Genomic DNA, 15,473 nt, shown 5'->3' on the forward strand with positions numbered 1-15,473 from the left:
GCAGAGGATTTGGGGAGGAGGGAGGGAGGGAGAGAGAGAGAATCAGCGGAGAAAGGAAAGAAAGAAGCAGAGAGGAGGGAGAGGAGAAAGGGAAAGTCTAGGGAAAAGGAGGGAGAAGAGGGGAGTGGAATGGGAGATTGGAGGGAAAGGAAAAATTGGTGGGGTGTAATAGGAGCAGAAGATGAATGAGCAGAAGGAGAGAAGGCAGGAAGATAGGGAAACGAGAACATTATTTGGAAGTTGAAGGGGAGGTCTTTCCCATCATCCTGGTCAGCAATTCACCCTCAGGCTACATCACGAATGGTGATTTTTTTTACATTGCTCTTTCTGAGATATTGCTGTGTGCAAATTGGCTGCTGTACTTCCTACATTACAACAGTGACCACATTTCAAAAGCACTTTACTGTAAAGCATTTTGGGGCAGCTGAGGATGTGAAAGCCGCTATACAAATGCAAGTCTTACTTTTTTAATTCTTTCTCCCTGGGATCAACAAATTAGTCTATTTTACATTACACCCAATTGTAAGGAAAGGTGAGATCGAGAGGTGTTCAACAGGTAGCTGATTGGATTACGTAGAATATACACCACAGAAACAGGCCATTCAAGCCAAATAGTTCTTGCCAGTGTTTAAGCTCCACTCAAGACTCCTCCCATTTTTCCTTATCAATCCATCTGGACTAGGGAGTTTATCCTCTTTGAGTTTGATTAGTTTATTTAATGTCTCTGTTTTGTATTTCAAATGCACGTATCTCATTAGCCACCTCATTGTTCAATATCACGTCTACCTCTTCCACCTCCCTGATAAAATCCAAAGTGAAATAATTATTTAATATTTCTGCCGTCACATATAACCTGTGGTATTATTCTGTCTATCCATTAATTACCCTACTCCCATCAGAGTCTTCCTTTTTTACTAATGTGCCTCTAAAATGTTAAACTTTCACAAATTTAATGGAATAATTTATTTTCATAGTTCCTTTTTACCTTTATTATTGTGTTTTTGACTTATCTCCTAATCTCTTTGTAGTCAATCTCATCCTGTCCTCCTGTGTTGTCTGTGTATTTAATATTTGGCACTTCCCTAACTCTCTGTGTACCTCATGTCATCCACAGAGTCTCACTAATGTTCAATTTGCTCTTTTCTTTCTGCAGAATATATTTTTCCTGCTCTCTGTTGAACACTATTTTAAATGTCTCCCATTTCAATGTCTGCCAACATTGATGCCCATTTTATTTTCCCCCCAGTTCTATTCTCATCTATTAACCTGGTTATATTTAATGCTCTTCATGAAGAGGTCTTGTGGCACAGTGGGTAAAAGCCCTGCCCCTCAGCCAGAAGCCTCACGTTTGAACATAGAACATACAGTGCAGAAGGAGGCCATTCAGCCCATCGAGTCTACCCGACCCACTGAAGCCCGCACTTCCACCCTATCCCTGTAGCCCGATAGCCCCTCCTAACCTTTTTTGGTCACTAAGGGCAATTTGTCACGGCCAATCCACCTAACCTGCACATCTTTGGACTGTGGGAGGAAACCGGAGCACCCGGAGGAAACCCACGCAGACACGGGGAGAATGTGCAGACTCCGCACAGACAGTGACCCAGCGGGGAATCGAACTTGGGACTCTGGCGCTGTGAAGCCACAGTGCTATCCACTTGAGCTACCGTGCTGCCCACCCTACTCTGGCACCTGACGGTTGTGGGAGATGAGTTTACACTGCAGCCAAGCAGGTTGGTTACCGAGATATAGCTGCTGGTGTGCTGTTGTGGGCCAAACAGGCCCACATGTGTTTTCTCAGCCTTAGGCACCGCTAGGCGTTACAACCAGGGGCTACAATGGAAGAATCAATGCAGTCTAGCCTTTTTGGTTCAAGCAGGTTTATTGTAAGACACGTCCTCGTAGCTTTTAACCCACAAGAAGCTCTCACACCAAAATGTTCCAGCTGTCTTGTATTTATAGGATAATCAATGTCGTATTTTTTAACTAGCAACTCACTTAACAAGGTAATTGCCATGCACAGTAATTAATAGTACATCAGGCATGGGAACATTCTACATATCATCATCTTAAAGCATATTGGATTATATTACTCTAATCTATACATTCTCTTTTCCGATTCTGACAAACCACCATTTGATTTGTCCCATTTCCATATGAAATGAAATGAAAATCGCTTATTGTCACAAGTAGGCTTCAAATGAAGTTACTGTGAAAAGCCCCTAGTCGCCACATTCCGGCGCCTGTTCGGGGAGGCTGGTATGGGAATTGAGCCGTGCTGCTGGCCTCCTTGGTCTGCTTTAAAAGCCAGCGATTTAGCCCTGACAATCTTCAGCCCACGGAACACAGCCGAGGTTTCTCAATTTTAAAATATGAATGGGTTTAACAGTGAGGTTATTGGGTTACGGGAATAGGGCTTGGGTAGGGTGCTCTTTCCAGGGGCCGGTGCAGACTCGATGGGCCGATTGGCCTCCTTCTGCACTGTAAATTCTATGACTCTATGAGATCTCATGGCGCACTGGTGAAGTCCCTACCTCTGGGTTCAAATTCCACTTCAGGACTCGATGGTCACTCAAAGATGCATTCACAATGTGGCCAAACAGGTTCACTACCAGCCTGTGAATCCTTCTGATACGCCTGAAGGCAGGCAACAAGAGCAGGAGGGTTGCCTGATCAGCCAGACTGCAGAGGCCAACAGCAAACCACCTTGGTGCTGTCCCCAAGCCAGTCCAACAGAAGTCCATGATCACCAATGCCCTCTGAGAGGAAAGCTAACTGGAGGAGGAGCTTTTCAAATATCAAAATCTCACCAAGTCAGCAAGAAATGCAGTTCTAATAATAATCTTTATTGTCACAAGTAGGCTTACATTAACTGCAATGAAGTTACTGTGAAAAGCCCCTCGGCACCACACTCCGGCTCCTGTTCGGGTACACAGAGGGAGAATTCAGAATGTCCAATTTAGCTAAAAAGCATGTCTTTCACAACTTGTGGGAGGAAACCGGAGCGCCCGGAGGAAACCCACACAGACACGGGGAGAAAGTGCAGTCTCCGCACAGGCAGCGATCCAAGCCAGGAATCGAACCTGGGACCCTTAGCTACAGTGCTAACCATTGTGCTACCGTGCCACCCATGTAAACTTTAGATATAAATGAAGTCATTTGCAAATAAATCAATTGCACAATTTATTCACTAGTTCATAAATTGGTAATTTGATTCAGAAAGCAGCTTATTAATGTGTGAATTAACCTTGAATAACCTCATTAGTAGCAGGTAGTTTTAAAGGGGCGAAGAGAGTGACAGGAGAAGGATTTTCAGAGAGGTAATGATGAAGATGAAATAATAAACTGAAAGGTGTGGTGGAGTTGAGACAGAATCACTCAACAATCAGATAACAATTTCTTCTTTGTAAGAAAGGTGTTTTGTTTTCCTTTATTTGCTCATGGGATGTGGCCATCTCTGGCGGAGTCAGCATTTGCTGCCCATCCCTGAGGGAAATTAAGAGTCAACCACATTGCTGTGGGTCTGGAGTCACGTGTAGGCCAGACCAGGTAAGGACGGCAGATTTCCTTCTCTAAAGGACATTAGTGAACCAGATGGGTTTTTACAACAATGGCTTCATGGTCATCTTTAGACTTTAAATTCCAAATTTTGGTTTATTGAATTCAAATTCCACCATCTACCCTGGTGGGATTCAAACTTATGTCCCCAGAATATTACCTTGGGTCTCTGAAATACTAGCCCAGTGACAATACCACTACGCCAGCGCCTCCCCTAAAGTCGCACTTCAACTGCCGGGGGCACTATTCAAGACGTGGACAGATTCAAGCTTGGGAACATTTTTATAAATGTTGAGGGAAGAAATGTTGGTGCGAGGGAGCATCACTGGAAGTTCTTCAAGGTTAATTATCAGAATTTTTATGGATGTTGGATATTGTTTTTTGAATCCAGACTGTTAAAAGGAAGAACAAGATTAATACAACAGTTAGAAGAATCTTTGCTTGCACGTTGCTGGTATTAATGACTCTGACGCATTTAGCAGAATAGTTACCCAAGAAACGTTAGAAGAATGAAAACCAATTCTAACTCCTGGGTATCTATACTTCTGATTTCCCCCTGAACTCCCACTGGATTCCTGACCACCCTCTTCCCAGACTACCAACACTCGCCCAACTGCCTTTGACCTCCCAACTCCCTCCTGCTCCCCTGACCAACCCTCAATGCCCCAATTACCCCACCAATCCGACTACCCCCCAAAAACTCAACTCCCCACGGGCCCTGACCTACCCTCTCCCCTCATCCACATACCTGTCACCCTATCCCTTCAGCAACCAACCTACCACACTACCCCCTCACCCACACACCTGCCATCCTCTTCCCTCACTCACCCACATACACTGTACCACCCCCACCACACACACACATATACACTTACCTTACACACATACTTTCTCTCAGTAACTTCCCAAAGTGGCTTTAAGACCGTTAAATTCTCTACTTATTAAATCTAACAGCTGGGTGCTGTACAAAAAGGGGGGTGGGTTGGCTTCCTCTGGCAAACCTGCACTACGAAGGATGACTCCCAGAACAGGACCGCTTCACTTTTTCGAGGTTGTCCGGTTTGGGGGTCCAGGTCAGTTAGGGTGAAAATGTAGGAGGGGAGCAGTAACCCAATGGTAATTGCCACCCTTTGGAAGATTGAGCCCAATGTTTCCCTGACTGTGCAATCTAGAACAATGGATACAGACTCAATATAAGGAGTTGGCCATTTAAGACTCAGGTGAGGAGAAATTCCTTCACTCAAAGGGTTGTGAATTTTTGGAATTCTCTATTCGAGAGGACTATGGTCACTCAGTTGTTGATTATATTCGAGGCAGAGGTGGATACATTTTTAAACGTTAAAAGACTTGGAGGATGTGTGGATAGCAGGGTTGAGTTCGAAGATTAGGATGATTTTATTGAACGTTGGAACAGGCTCGAAGGGCCAAAGACCTACTCCAGCTCCTATTACTTATATTCTTATGTTAATAACCAACATAACAGTAATTACATGGCTACAGCAAAATAGTAGAATCTAGAAATATTGAGACACTACTGCAGACTGTTGGTCAAATATTGGGTCCAAATGTGTAAATGTTTGATGACCTTCGGGACCCTACCACAGATCTTGGCAGTCCATCAACTCCAGTCTGAAATCGTTACTTGGTGACATTAACTTTTGTTTTTCCATAGAGCTAAGCATGAATTAATTCAAGTATTGATCGACTTGAACTGACTGCTCTTCATTTCTTTGATGTCTATCCGAAGGTGAATTGATGTTAATGTCTGACGAGGAAAGTCAGCGAGGGGAAAAACCCATTCAGCTCTCTGGAAGGTGCACTGTTGATATTATACAAGTATTTTTAGATAAATGCAAAGTAGTTTGATGTGCATTGATGCACATGTGACGTGACGATGATCCATCGGAAGTGAGCTTAGCCATTAAATAATAACAATAATCGCTTATTGTCACAAGCAGGCTTCAATGAAGTTACTGTGAAAAGCCCCTAGTCGCCACATTCCGGCACCTGTTCGGGGAGGCCAATACAGGAATTGAACTAGCATCATTGCTAGCATCATTCTGCAATGCAAGCCAGCTATTTAGCCCACTGTGCTAAACCAGCCCCAAATAAATGTTGCTGTGTTGAGAACAGAGATAACCTTTGATAACAATTGCACACTGATTGGTTTTTGCATCAATTCTGGTACAATATGTGATATCCTCAGAACTTTTCAAACTTAATGTGAAAACGTTTTGATGGGATGAAAGGGGTGATCCTCGTGCCTATTGCTTTCTAACATCTGGTCAAACGCACATGCACAGAAAGATGAAAAAGAAAGACATGCATTTGCATAGCACCTTTCATAACCACAGATGTCTCAAACTGCTTTGCTGCCCATGAAGTGCTTTTGAAGTCACTGCTGGAATGTGGGAAATACGCCAAACAATTGACACAACAAGCACCCCCAAACATCAATGAGATAATGACCAGATAATAGTCTTGGTGATGTTGGCTGAGGAATAAGCATTGCCAGAACACCTCTGTTTTGCTTTGAAGTTACGCCGTGATTTCCACCTGTAAGCCTTAGTTTAATATCTCATCTGAAAGATGATATGTCTAACAGTACAGCATTCTCTCAGTCCTGTCAGTTTCATGTCCGTGTTCAGATCTCCGGATTGGAGCATGTCCTGGTTGGGGAAATCCCAATGTGATTCCTCCAGCAGTATAATTCAGTCTGCCAGCAATGTCTTGCTGGTCCATAAACATTGGTAATAGCCCAGTAAAAGTGTAGATTTCCTCTCCCACCATGGCATCAACTTGCATTTTGAATAAACCCAGTATTTTTCCTCTATTAACTTGTTTAAGTTACTCCATATATTTTTCATAGTCTCAATAAAAACTTTTCTTGACATTTGTTCCAAACCTGCTTTTCAATACAGTACTTCCAGCAACTTATTTTGAGATAATAACCGATACCTTTTAATATATCCGAGTTGAGAAAGCTTTAGATTTTCCAAACTTTCCTTTCAGTAAGTCTTGGCTCAAAGGTAGCACGGAAGTCACAGAACCTTACAGCGTCAGAGAAGGCCAATTGGCCCATCATTTTTGTGCTGGTCCTTTCAAAGAGCTACCTAAATTAGTCCTGCATCCTTACATTTTTCCCAAAACTCTACTTTTGAGTGCGCTTCAGGTCCAGGTCCAGAACACTTGCCCCTGAGACAGAGATTTGAGGGTCAAGCTGAAGACAAGATCTAGGGTGACACTGTAGTACAGTACTGAGGGAGTGCTGCACTGTCAGATGTACTGACTGAATGGGCCCGAGTAGCTATTGACGGGCTCAGAGGGGTAGCATGCTGAGGATAAGATGATTCCACATTGAAGAGCCACAGTAGCTATTGAAGAGTTCAGTCCTTATAATAATAATAACAATAATAATCTTAATCCGTGTCACAAGTAGGCTTACATTACATTAACTACAGTGAAGTTACTGTGAAAATCTCCTAGTGGCTACACTCCGGCGCCTGTTCGGGTACACAGAGGAGGAATTCAGAATGTCCAATTCACCTAACAAGCACGTCTTTCGGGACTTGTGGGAGGAAACCTGGAGGAAACCCACGGAGACACGGGGAGAAAGTGCAGACTCCGCGCAGACAGTAACTCAGGCAGCCCCGACTGAGGAGGGGACAATCTTGTATTTTGAAAAGGGCCACCCGGGAGCAAGATCCTCCAATGGATATCTACTTCAGCATCAGCCAATTGCGTTACGTTGAAGGCCATAACTTAATAACGACTTGTAGGCTTTCTTGCCCATTAAGATTAGTTGCGTTGAGTCCCCATGTCACAAAGTAGCCCCTTTACCCCTCTCCACATTGAAGATTCTGGGTTGCTGAAGGCCACCACATCATCAGCTTCAGAGCCCGACAACCACCACACTGCATACATTCCACATCAGACACCTTGTAATCTGGAGAAATAGAGAAGACCAACCGATCAAAAACCTTCTGCAGAGAAAAAAAACCTTTCTTTCAAATTGTGCTACAATCACAGCATTAAAAGCGGTGTCGCATGGGCAATTAATCCGACAGGAAGTGCTTAGCTATTTGCCTGCAGGAGACTGGGGAGAGGAGGTTACTGCACAGCCAGTAATGACAGCCATGGGAATGTTTGATGTGTGTGTGTGGTGAGGCCTACAAGTGTTGCTATTGGAAACCCCGTCCTCCTTTGCTGCCCGTCCATTAACATTTTAATTAATCCCTTCCCAGTTATGAAATGTAACACTGCATTAAAATAAAACAAAAAAGAACACCGAGCCTCATAATCTGCTAATCCTTTTTACAGACAAACTGGTCGTATCTAAATCAACTCAGATTCAAGTCCTGTATCATCAAACTGGCTGACTGGAAGCTCTCTCTCTGGGTCTATTCAGTGACAAAATTCCTTTCATGAGTGACGAGTTACATTAATGCAGACGGCAGAAAAGCAGGTGGAATTCGCAACAATTGGACATTTGAATTAAAAAGCAACAAGAAAAATAATCCCTGCGCATTTCATGGCGAGGGAGGAAGCTGGAAATGAGGGTATGGAATCTGGAAATCGACCAAAGAGCGATCCGTATTTTGGAGCTCTTAAAATAGCGAATGTTTTTAACTCTTCCTGCTCCGTAAATATTTCAACAGGTTGGGAGGCATGTTGCCTCTTCTGAGGCTATATTTAGTGCTGAATAGCAGACCGCAGCTGAGAGCAAGATTCACATCACTGACTGCGGGCATAGCAGATTCCAGTCAGTAAATAATTGAACAGAATTTGGCAATGCAACCAGAAGGCAAGATGAGGAAAATTCCTTTTTGAGTATGGAGAGTTGTTGTGACCTGGAGTACACTTTGTGAAAGGCAATGGAAGTGAATTCAATTATAACTTTCAGAGAAGGGAAATAATAATATAATCTTTATTAGTGTCACAAGTAGGCTTACATTACCACTGCAATGAGGTTACTGTGAAAATCGCCCAGTCGCCACACTCTGACGCCTGTTCGGGTACACAGAGGGAGAATTCAGAATGTCCAAATTACCAAACAAGCACGTCTTTCGAGACTTGTGGGAGGAAACCGGAGCACCCGGAGGAAACGCACGCAGACACGGGGAGAACGTGCAGTCTCCGCACAGACAGTGACCCAAGCTGGGATTCGAACCTGGAACCCTGGCGCTGTGAAGCAACAGTGCTAACCACTGTGCTACCGTGCCAGTGCTTAAAAATAAAATATTGAGGGCAGCACGGTGGCGCAGTGGTTAGCATTGCCGCCTCACGGCGCCGAGGTCCCAGGTTTGATCCCGGCCCTCAGTCACTGACCGTGTGGGGTTTGCACATTCTCCCTGTGTTTGCGTGGGTTTCGCCCCCACAACCCAAAGATGTGCAGGGTAGGTGGATTGGCCACGCTAAATTACCCCTAAATTGGAAAAAAATGAATTGGGTACTCTAAATTTATAGAAAATAAATATTGTTGCTCCTGATGGAAAAGAACAGAATGGGACTAATCGGATAGCTCTGTCCCTTGTTTAAATATTGATCCAATTCCTTTTCAAAGTTAATATTGAATCTGCTTTCACCTTCCTTTTTATTATTTTTCATACTGTACCTCTACCAGGTCACATCCAAGCCTACCCTGCTCACAGGTAAATGGTCCCAAATCGTTAAGATTATCTCCGTGCCTCAGGCACGTAAATCATTCTTGGGAATTCTCCATGTTACTCCACTCAAGGCCTTTTCCAAGGCCACACTAATCACTCAGTTGTATAAACCTGTAAGCCGCAACTTTGATCACCGGTTTCAGTGGAATAGGATGATCTCAGCTGGATCAATGGCTGGGAAACTCTCATCGGAGTCAGAACTCCGGCATGAATGAGAGGTTGTGAACATATCGCCTGGGACTCTGCCAGCTATCTATGTAAGCCTCACTGGGAAGTGAGTCTGTGGGGGCCTGGCTAAGGGCAGGATTGATCTCGACTCTGGTAGGGTGGCCAACTGTGATGGCACACATTCCTGGAGGTTCTACCACACGACTTTCCCCAACCCTCCAGCCATTCATTGGCCACGCATCTATCTGTGTGATGCACTGCCTTCCTACATCAGTTGTAAATCAAAAAGACAACGTTACCCAATTGGATGATGCTTCCTGTCAGTCAAACTGCTTTTTGTTTCTTCCGTTTTCAATATTGTTTATATCTGGTGTTATGGGCCAGGGTTTAGAAAACTCCAAAGTATATTATGGAGTTCACCTGACCTACAACTGTTTATCGATTTTTGGTTATGATGAGCACAAGGGCCTGCCTTTCAAGTGTTATTCAACAGAGTTCTTAGGCACTTTTAATCAAAAAACAAGCTTTATTCTACGAATTTAGTGAACATTTGAAGAACACACAGTAAGAATTGTTATCAACTACAACCATAAAGACCCCACACAGCTACAGTAGTCTATGTATAACCCTTAATGAATTCCCCCTTAACTGTTCCAATTCAATAACAAAATCCAAGTAAAACCAGAGACCCCTTTTCAAAGGTGTGGTCCAGCACACGGCATTCTCACTGGTATAAAACTTGTTATTGATACTCTTGTTCCCCTTTCCAAACAGCAGGTTTGAATTCCTTCCAAAGAGCAATTATCTCTTTTACGTTATCAAGCAGCCTGAAAACAGCTTTTAAAATTAAGACAGAGAGACACTTCTTTCAACCTGTGTAATTCAAACCAGTCCAAAACTCAAAGCGAAAGTAAAACCCAGAGCCACCGCCCAGCTCCATCCACACAATGACATCACTGAAGCCATGTGATAAGACAAAAACATTTCTTAAAGGGGCTCTCCCATGACACTGGTCAAGACAAATGGTGAAAGCAAATGACAAAATAAATGTTTTTATGTCAGAATGATTTTCCTCCAGGGTTGCAGTAGCTGGAGATTGGTATTCAATTCCCGGAAACTCTGGCTGATCCTGGAGGTCTGGCACCCTAGGCTCCGATGCTCACCAAGGGATGATATTGTCCTGTGGACGGCATGTTGTGGTTTGGTTTTATGATGCCTGGATTTACTCAGTAAACGTATAACTGAATCTTGTTGGTGAGGATTCAACAATTAACTTGGGGCTCAGCATTACACGAACCTAACATTATTACTGACACCAGCTGTCATCTACCATCTAGGGTGAATGTCGGCATTCCTAAACCATCCACCAACTTAAGGTGAGGGAGGAAAACATTACACCCTGAAGTGTTGGATCCCACAGTGGATCAAGGGGTCAGTGGATAACTGAGGTGCCCCCCAAAGTCCATTGGAAGGCCCCCCTCCCCACCACAAAGCAAAGCGCTTTCACTTCTTTTCCACAGAAAAAAAGCACTTAGCTGTTTTTGCTGTGGTGAAGAGCTGTCAATCATAGCAAAAGTGTTTAGCAGCTAAACAAGGCACTTGCGATGCATTCAAGCATAAAGGGAAAGATAGATCGATCAATAATCTACCAAGCAACTATCTCTATAGTAATTAAACTTTTAATCACTGACTAATGCAATGCATTGCTGTGCAAAATTGAATGGAAGATTTGCATTTCAAAGGCTGTCAAGAGAATTGAAGCCCTTTGAAGTGTACGTGACTTCCAAGGAATCCTCTGACACTTGTAACAGCTGCTGCTATAAACACTTTTGGCTGAGGCAACAGATGTTAGTGAAGGGGTTTCTGAGGGGTTTCTGATGGGGGTCTCTGAAGGGGGATCTGATTCGGGGTCTGATGGGGGTTTGATGGGGGGGGCGTCTGATGGGGGTTCCTAATGGGAATTTGTGATGGAGGTCTCTGTTGGGGGCCTCTGATAGGGGTGGTCCAACATGGATGTCTGATGGAGGGCTGGGGGGGTCAGTAGGGGGGGGGGGTCGGGTCACCCTCATTATTCCTGTGATGGGGGCAGGGAGGATTCCAATAGGAGGTTTAGGCAGTAGAATAGGCATTGTGTATGTGTGTGGGAGGGTGGGGGTAGAGTGACAAATGGAGGAGTTTAGGAAAATTAGCTTATAAATATATTGGGTAATTTAAGGGGTAAAAGCTGTGGGGTTAGAGTGTGATTGACTGCAGTGGTCTTGTGTTTTGTTTTTTTAAAGGATTCTGTTTTGCAAGTCCTAGGAGTTTCTCGCAGCCAGAAGGTGAAATTGACAGAGGAATGTGTTTTTCAGTCTGGGCTAGTGCACTGTGGTTTGAATGGGGACAGTCCCTGGGGAGTTAACAGGTTTTCAATCCCTGGAGAGTTACATCTTTCAGCTCGGGGAGATGATGTCAGTGCTGGATGGGGCTAAGGGAGAGAGAGACATTTTAAAAAAGCTTTCGGAGAGAAAACTTGAAGTCTGATCTGGCGATCCTTGGTTACTTTAGACCATAAGTAAAGGCAGTGTTCATTCCCAGTAGGATAGTTTAAAAGAAAGTAATAAAATTTTAAAGCCGAGCAGTCTTGTCTGAAGACAAGGAAGAGGCTGAAACAACCCCGATGAAGCAGCTATTTGAAGATATTCAGCCAGAGTCTGAATGGATTCCAACCAGAGCCAAATCCGTTTTATAAAGCAAGTATTCCTCTATACCCTGCTGAGCTTTAAGCTGGATTCAGAGCTGAATTTTTTCTTTTTTTGTTGTTTAATGGGGAATTGAGTCATGGTGTTAAGGGCTAATTGTAAGTTGTTCTCTTCTGGTGTGCAGTTAAAGAACATAGAACATAGAACATAGAAAATACAGCACAGAACAGGCCCTTCGGCCCACGATGTTGTGCTGAACCTTTGTCCTAGATTGATCATAGATTATCATTGAATTTACAGTGCAGAAGGAGTTTAATATTGTATTCATAATGACGTTTTGTTTTCAAATAGCAAATCCCAATTTTTTCATGCAATCACTCCTGGAGCACATAATTCTTTCCATACAGTCTTACAAAATAAACTAAAATATAGAGAGTTTTGGTCCAGAATCCTAGCTACTGTTGGGGTCTGGTCTGGGATCGTAATCATATTGGGGGCTCATCCGGGATCTTAAGTATAATTCCTTCTTTGGCTTGAGTTGATTGAGCTTAAAGATGGTGAGCTTGGTTCTCCATCAGCGGGGTCCTCCAATTCGCCGGCAGTACACTCGCGCCCGCGGATTAGCCGATGGCATGAGGGTGCCCACAATGGGAAACCCCAGTGGCTGGCTGCCGGGACAGAGAATCTCATTACCGACGGGGGTGCGGCGTACCAGACAACTGGTGCGGTGGGACGGAGAATCTCACCCAGTGAGTGTGTGTGGAATGATTGCATTCTTTCAAGTTTGAAAGTTTAAATAGGGAATGACTGGAGATGGCTCTTGTAGTTGCAAAAGTGTTCCTGGGCGTGGAGGCGATTACTCAGGATGGTTTACAAAGGGAGACTAAAGCAAAACCTTTAAATTTGGCAGAGAATTACGGCGCTGAGGTCCCGGGTTCGATCCCGGCCCCGGGTCACTGTCCGTGTGGAGTTTGCTAATTTTTTCCGTGTCTGCGTGGGTTTCACCACCACAACCCAAAGATGTGCAGGGTAGGTGGATTGGCCACGCTAAATTGCCCCTTAATTGGAAAAAAATAATTGGGTACTCTAAATTTATATTAAAAAACAGATATTCAGAGAAGCTGCAGTTAATCTTATCTAAAAGGGTGAGAAAGGTAGAGATAATACAAACCATAGCTCAATATTTAAATTTGCCAGAGACAAAGCCTGAATCGTCACAACTAGCTAGAATTCAATTATAAATAGAAGTGATGAAATTGTAAATGGAAGAGAATTGTCACAAGTAGGCTTCAATAAAGTTACTGTGAAAAGCCCCTAGTCGCCACATTCCGGCGCCTGTTCGGGGAGGCTGGTACGGGAATTGAACCCGCACTGCTGCCTTGTTCTGCATTGCAAGCCAGCTGTATAGCCCACTGTGCTAAACCAGCCCCCTGTATATTTACATTAACACTGCAATGAAGTTACTGTGAAAAGCCTCTAGTCGCCACATTCCGGCGCCTGTTCGGGGAGGCCGGTACGGGAATTCAACCCGCGCTGCTGCCTTGTTCTGCATTACAAGTCAGCTGTATAGCCCACTGTGCTAAACCAGCCCCTATGGGAGAGAGTTGCAATGGCAGGAGGAAAGGATAAAGTGAGGGCTTTGCAAAAGGAAATGGAAAGGAAGAAGAAAGATGTAGAAATGGAAAGATTAGCAAAGGAAGAAAGGGATAAGTAAAAGAAAGAGAGAGGATTTTCACTTTGGAAACAGCACTGCAAGGAGAACGTTAACTTCAACTGTTGGAGTTAAAGGCAGAAGCTGAGGAAGGTCTCGAGGAAGAAGAAATACTTTCTAGTCAAAGGCTTAGTAGTGATCTGTTTAAATATATTCAAACTTTGCCAAGATTTGATTAGAAAGATGAAAAAGTATTTTTCATCTGATTTGAGAAAGTGGCTAAACAATTGAATTTTCCAAAGACCACGTGGAGTGTTGGTTCAAACAAAGTTGGCAAATAGAGCTAGTAAAGTGTTTGTATCACCATCAGAGGAGGTATCTAGGGATTATTATGAAGTGAGGAAAACCATTTTAAGATTGTATATATTAGTGCTAGAAGCCTACAGACAAAAGTTTAGAAATCTAAGGAAAGAACCCGGTCAGACACATATAGAATTCGAAAGAATAAAATAAAATAATTTTGATCGGTAGATAAAAGCATTAAAAATAGGCGAAACGTATGACGCTCTTAGGGAAAAAATTATTTTGGAGGATTCACTTCCCACAGTAGTGAGAACTCATAGGGAAGAGCAAAGTGTTAAAACTGCTAGGCAGGCAGCAGAAATGGCCGATGATTTTGAATTGGTTCACAAAGCGAAGTTTGATTTTCAATTTCAATTTCAGTCTGTGAAGGGTAGAAACTGGGGAAATACACAAGTGATCCATGCAAATGAGGTTTAGTTGGGGATGTTAAGGAGAGTTTGCCTCAGATTAAAAAGGAAACCTCCGATAGTGGTAGAGAGATGTGATAACTTATGTATTTTCATTGTAATAAAGTTGTACATGCAAAGTCACAGTGTTGGGGCTTAAGAAAAATACTGGAAATACAGATTTGGTAAAACAGGATATGCCAGTGGGGATTATTAATGCGGTAAGAAAAACTAGTGTCCCAGTGGAAGAGGAGCAGCAGAGTCTACAGCCTGTTCAGAGGTTGGTGGATAAGCAGGTACCAGAACCTTTTAAGGATTTTATTTGTGAGAGTAAGATTTACTCGTGTGTACAAGGTGGAGTACGTAAGGAGATTAAGATCTTAAGGGATACATGAGCAAATCAATCTTTAATGGTGTGAGACAAGTCGATATGTAGTTTGGAAGGAGTATTCCCATAAAAGGTGGTAATATGTGGAATTAGTAGTGAGAGCAGTAATGTGCTACTTTGTAAGGTCAGGTTAGAGTGTCGAATGAAAAGTGGTGAAGTGGGAGAAGAAGTAATAGAAAAATTACCTTTTGCAGGGGTGCACTTTATCGTAGGTAATGATGTAGTTGGATCACAGTTGTGAATACAGCCTTATGTGGTTGAAAAGCCAGTGGAAAGCCAAACAACTGAGTTGTTGCAAGAAGTATATCCTCGGGTGTTTCCTGATTGTGTGGTAACAAGATCACAAAACCACAGGTTGACGCAGGAGGAAGAGAACTTGAGGAGTACAGACAGGGAGGCTGAGGTTCAGTTGTTAGAAACCATATTTGATCAGATGATTTGTAAAGAATAAGAGCAGGTAGTGGATGAAGTGGATATCTGAAGTTCAAGTTAGTTGGTTGAATTACAACAGAAAGATTCAGAGATAAAGCAATTGTATCAGAAAGCATATACAGAAATAGAATCTGAGTGTAGCCAGAGTGTTATTACATTAGAAATACCGTATTAGTGAGAAAA

The 15,473-nt window shown here is 43.3% G+C and overlaps 1 long non-coding RNA gene across 1 annotated transcript in view; it reads left to right on the forward strand.

The window, feature by feature from the left end:
* Positions 1–15,473, forward strand: part of LOC140398123 (uncharacterized) — a 183,420-nt gene that overhangs the window by 102,452 nt on the left and 65,495 nt on the right. The gene's annotated exons all lie outside the window — the stretch shown is intronic.

This window comes from Scyliorhinus torazame, chromosome 21 (genome assembly GCF_047496885.1).
Source record: "Scyliorhinus torazame isolate Kashiwa2021f chromosome 21, sScyTor2.1, whole genome shotgun sequence".
NCBI lineage: Eukaryota > Metazoa > Chordata > Chondrichthyes > Carcharhiniformes > Scyliorhinidae > Scyliorhinus > Scyliorhinus torazame.